The sequence below is a fragment of the Periplaneta americana genome, chromosome 8 (assembly GCF_040183065.1).
Source record: "Periplaneta americana isolate PAMFEO1 chromosome 8, P.americana_PAMFEO1_priV1, whole genome shotgun sequence".
Classification (NCBI taxonomy): domain Eukaryota; kingdom Metazoa; phylum Arthropoda; class Insecta; order Blattodea; family Blattidae; genus Periplaneta; species Periplaneta americana.
In genome coordinates, this window is record NC_091124.1 from 87,902,857 (window position 1) to 87,908,856 (window position 6,000).

Sequence of the window (6,000 nt, forward strand, 5' to 3'; positions counted from 1 at the left end):
AGGAGTGGGGTCACAAAAGACCCCAGGTATAGACCGAGGGTTAAAAAGTTGTCGACACTCAATTTTTGTTTCATTTACGGTACAAACTAGAAGCAATACAGTATATACGATATAAGTGGATACCTACCACATTCAATTAATTAATTCAAACAAATTAATCATTTTTTAAAATCATGATATACCCAATCCTATTAATATTCTATTTTAAAATCTTACAAGGGAAGTATCACACCCAGCATGCCGAAACTTGCCTCGAAACTTTGGTAACATAACCGATGTACTATGAGAAGGCCACGTGAAAAATATTAGTTGCCTGTTTCCACTGCAAGGCCCCGAAATAAGCCCCGGAATTTTGCATGTAAGTAATAGGGAAGTGGATACTAGTCGCTACTAGTTGGAATGGACAGCCCTTCCTGTGTCCAAGCCAGTGGAGCGGTGGGTGACAATCAGCAGCGAACAGACGTACGTGAGTCAAGGTCAGTAATACAAGCGGACAACAGGGTTATAGGACTCGCAAGGACGGAATACCGACGGAAGGAATGCGAATCAAACACTGCGATAAGGAAGAGCGGGCGACAGGAAAGGTCACGAGATAACTTTAATGATATTCAAGATCAGTGTGACAATGAAGTGTTTATTCGTTGTGCATGGTGCCGAAAAGAATTGTTTTCAACAGAGCCTTCTTTAGTTACAAGCCGGGGCATGGGTAGGTTTGGCAACGCAGAGTGGAGGCGGGAGATTTTAGAGTGATATTGTGTTTGCTCATTGCTTTCGTTATACGTAACGCGTATTTTTTTTCAATATTTCTTCATGCACAAAGGTAAGATCAAGATTCAGATAGTGATGTAAATTATTACGGGTTCGAAAATAGTTCTTTATTGCAATCAATTAGCTATACCTCAGAATACGGCGTAAGTAGGCTACTTACATACAAAGGCTGCCACTTAAAATAATTACAAAAAAAACATGTTTTTATTGATAGTACGAAGGTAAATAAATAAATAAATAAATAAGTAATTCCTTGCACCGTAAATAATAAAATCAATAATGCAATAAAGACGTAAGTTCCTACGCAGTATTCTTAAGTTCCATTCAGTTAACAAATTTGTGGCTAGCAAATTGACAATGTTTTGCGACTTAATGGTGTTTCATCTGTGAAAGGTTTAGGATATATTTTAATATTATCTTATGCGATTATTTATCGTGTTTTTCTACAAATATTTCAGATGCCTAGAAAGTGCTGTGTGCCTATATGTCGTAGCAACTACACTTATAATTTTTAAAAAATAAAAACATACTTGTTTTTTTATTGATGGTACAAGGGAAAATAAATAAATGCTTAAAGAAATGTTACTTGTACCAAAAATAAATAAAATAATGACGTACTTTCGCAATACCCTATTCCAATCGATTAACCATTATGTGGCTAGTAAATTGACAATGTTTTGCCGCTTAATGTTGTTTCACCTCTGACATGAAAGGTGTAGGATATCATATGCATTTTAATTTCATGTGATTATGTCGTGCTTTTCTATAAATATTTCAGATGTCCAGGAAGCCAGTTTTAATTTGAACCTGGCCAGTCACCATAACAATACTGTTATCCTAAATTATTTGTTATAAACTTTTTAAAATATAATTTTAAATAAATATAACTACAGAAAACAAGCTAAGAATGTGAATTATGCAAATAGGCCTAAAATAAAATGTAAACAGAAGAAACTATTGACATTCCTATTATAATAAAAGTATGAGGATGTAAATACAGTTAAGCCAGGTAAAACAATCTATGAAAAAATGAAAACACATCCCTTCAACATAATACGTAACAAAACGCAACATTATCTATTAAGTACCGGTACATGTATGTATCAATTAGCGTAAACTCTGTGGACTTTAAATCCTGTAAATACCAAGTGGGTGAATGTAGAGTATCCAACGCCCACTGAACGAATATTTCACTTTTATCACTGCCAATGTTGCGCTATAATCGTATATGCAAGGTAGGCTATACCAAAAACTTAAACTAACCAAACCTAACCTGTCAAAGAAGCAACAAGTTATACTAAATATGTGTAAAATTGGCCTATGTTTCTATAGTGGGCGGGACATAAGTAACATTGACCAAACCAACAAAGTGATTATATGCATCTACAAATTATAGATAGTTCTGACGTATAGCAGGCATTCCGAATCTTCAACAAAACTGCAACATTTATGAGATCACAAAACAGCTGTTTACAATGACTTTGAAAACCAACGGCGTAACTTTATTGATATAGCAGGCGAGACCCAACAATTTGACTAGAATTCTGATACACACAAATCACAAATAAGAATATAAAAATGTGGTTATACAATATTTAATAGAATAGTCAATTACTTTGTCATCCATAACCGTAAAAATTCCCAAAGACTGCAACCATTTTATTTTCATTTATTGTCTTGTTTTTTTTATCACCAACACGCATTTAGTTTATAATACATCAACAATTAACGTTTGGTACGACCGCAAACATAAATCCATCGACACACACTTATATTGTAACATTAATTTACATTGAAAATCGGCATTAGCACAAACACGTGTACTGTACGGTCAGCCTCCGGGTGACAGATAATTACAGTGTTGCCGACGTATGGCCCCGGCTTGTAACCAAGAGGAATATTTATGTTACCGGTACTTTAAATTCATGCTCCATCGTTTGGAACTGAATTTGAGCCTCTGTTGCTTGTTTTTGTAACTGCAGAACTTGTTTTTATTGCCATGATGCCATAAGTGTCTTTCCTGTCAATGAACTGTCTAGTGATGGTCTTTTCTTCTTTATTAGGAGTGGAGTGGAAGTAGGTTTCCTCAGGTCCCTAATGCTGAATTGACTGCTACATGGAATGGCTTCTACTTCAGTAATTTGTATATTATCCTGAGATACTATTGGTATATATTATCTTCAATTACCTGATCAGTGGTATTTGAATCGACACCTGCGACAAATGCTTGGAATTCAGAAGCTACAGACTTGTACAGATTCGCAGATGAAAAGGGAATTACATTGGAATTTTGAATGGATTGGATTTGAGGAGGAAATTGTGCTTTTCCAATGTTTGCAGATGGATGCTCCACAGATGCGAGTAGTGATGACTGGCCAGGACAATCTGAGTCACATACAGATGGTAGCCCCTCAAGTTGTATTGTGCCAATAATCTCTTTTATTTTAATATAAGTTGTTATGAAGTTCGGTTGATTTGAACCTCCATCTGCACCTGATGTGTATTTTTTATCGTCGGAAAATCTCATTTTACAGGTCTTTTTGAGGTTTTCATACTTCCCCTTTAATATCTTCCAATCTCTTACCGTACTACAGTTCCACTAATTTCATTGAAACTTTCTGCTAGCTCTTGCCAAGCTTTTTCTGTCTTTTAAAGATATACTATCGGTTTTCTTACATTCTAATATATCTTTTTTTGTACTAACTAAAGAGAGCAGTAAATCAATTTCTACTGGACTAAAATTCTTACTTTTTTTCCCTGAATTCTCCATTTCTGAACACAGGACCTTACAGTGTACATTAATCAGCTTATGATAATCTAATAGAGATGGGTAAAAAATAACACAACAGTTATTTTGGAACTGTTCCGGTCTCGGAACTGTTGCAAAAATGAACAGTAGGTCGGAACCTCCTGTTCCGAAATAACAGTGTTCCGACTCAGAGCTGCTCACTTGCCCAGCTGTTGCGGGCTCGCAGTCGTTGCTTACGAGATTATACTATTCATCATTTCATAGGGCAGAGAGGCGAACCTAGCGGCAGAAATTGTCATGACTCACAGAGACCTACTCTCGATCGTGCTATGCGCCAGCTTGTGTAATCCCGTAAGCAACGCTCGCAGTACTGCGTTGCACAAGGTATGTTCCGACTCCGAGATAACAGTCTGAACGTCGGAGCTCGTTCCGATGAACCAATGACAGCTGCGGTTACACTGTTCTCGTTGTTCTTTATGTTGTACTTGGAACTTCGTTGAATGAAGTTGGTACTTGAAACTCTCACGTGGTTGGAGGGGGACGCATGGAAACTGAAATCCTTGCGGTGGCGCGAACTTTAATATCAACAATTGGAAGACTGGCCAATCATCTGTAATGTTATAGTAAGTATTTAATAATCTGTAATATTCATTGTTAATTCCCGCTCTATAGTTTATTTCACCATTAGCTGACTAATTCTGTTTTATAAACATTCTACAAAGTCATAAAGTATGCATACTATTATTAATTCATTGATCAGCTGATTCTATACATGTAAGGTTAAAGTCGTAAATGGTAATGAGTGGTTTAGTTCCAATGTCTGCATGTCGTTTGTTGAGGTTATTCATTCATTCATTCATTTATTTTATTCCATAGATCTTACATGAGCAATGAAGCTTTAAGATGTGGAACATGTCAACATTTCACAATATTACAATTACAATTTTTACAAATTTTTATAGTTTTACAATTTAGTAATTTTCTACAATTTGTACAATGTTGTACAATTTTTTTTACATTAAGTCTGACAAACACAAGTTTTTGTGATATTTTCTCTGTTATCAAAGAACGATAAAAATGTTGTAGCATTATTTGTTGGAAACTGCCCATATAAGTACTGATTTGGAGAGCGAGGTTTAATGCGAAATTTAAATTACACTTTGGTAAAGATGCGTTTCCAACATTTTACTAACCCACTGCGGGGTTTCCAGGTTTCAGTAGTACTGCAAATATATATATTTTTTATTATTTATGAAATTGTAATTATTATTATTATTATTATTATTATTATTATTATTATTATTATTATTATTATTATAACTGTGCATTAAGAAAAGTAAAAATAAAAATTAATGATTTGTTTTTTTATTATGTAATAGAGAGAACAGAAATTACATACCATATGTTTTAAATGTCATGTTAATTTTTTTTAGTTGGCTACCATGTCTTTATAACTTTATGTACGAAAACAAAGTGTTGTATTCTGTCCTTGTAGTCAACAGCTGTTTAATTACTAACATTAAGCTTTTGAGTTCTGTCCGCATGCACAGCAATTTTCCAAAATCAATTCGAATGTGCAGTGCAGTGCCATCTATAGATAAGAATGTGTACTATGTCATGCTCCAGTGTGAGCTGCATACTGTACCGTTCGTTTGAACCAGTGTTGCCAACTGGACGGGAATTCCGTCAAAATTGACGGAATTTCAACGTAGCAGACGGGAAAAAAATGGCTTTGACGGGTGACGGATTTCCTGGTGGAAATTACGATTTACATCGGCGGCTTTTGACTTTTTTAGCTGCTGTCATTTTCAATTATTTAATTTTTTTGGGAATCTTACTTTTTCTTTGAATAGCCCTGTCCGTACCGTACCATGTTAAGGAATCTTCCGTTTCGAATTCCTCGTAATCAAGTCAGAGGTTGACGGTTACGCCGAGTATGAACGTTGCAACTTTCCTGCGACTTGAAGACACGATTACTACCGTGTATTGGAATGTGAGGTGGAAGGTCGGCATAACAACAGTGTATCCCAGATAAGACCTCGCTCCCAACAGAAGCTGTCTTTATCAGGTCTGCAGCAAGTGGACATCTAGCTTGGCATTGATTAAAAAAATTAAACAAACATATTCTAATAAAACGAATCAGTGACTCACGTGTCCAGAATCTTGAGATGGAGCTGATTGCATCAGAAAGTGTAAGTCAGTATTCTGTGTGCGTTCTGTATAGTGGAATGTAGTGTACGTTTGTTTCTATATCGCGTTACCTACATTGTTTTTTTTTAAGGTGAAACGATTATTAGTGTCTGTACTGCTTTGTGAATGTGTATTTTTTAAGGTGAAACGATTATTAGTGTCTGTACTGCTTTGTGAATGTTTTATTGACAGATTTAACATGTCAGAAAAGAAAGATAAGAACTATACTAGAAAATTTAGAAAAGAGTGGTTAAGTGATGAAAGAGTGAAGGATTGGCTGTTGGAGGTGCCTG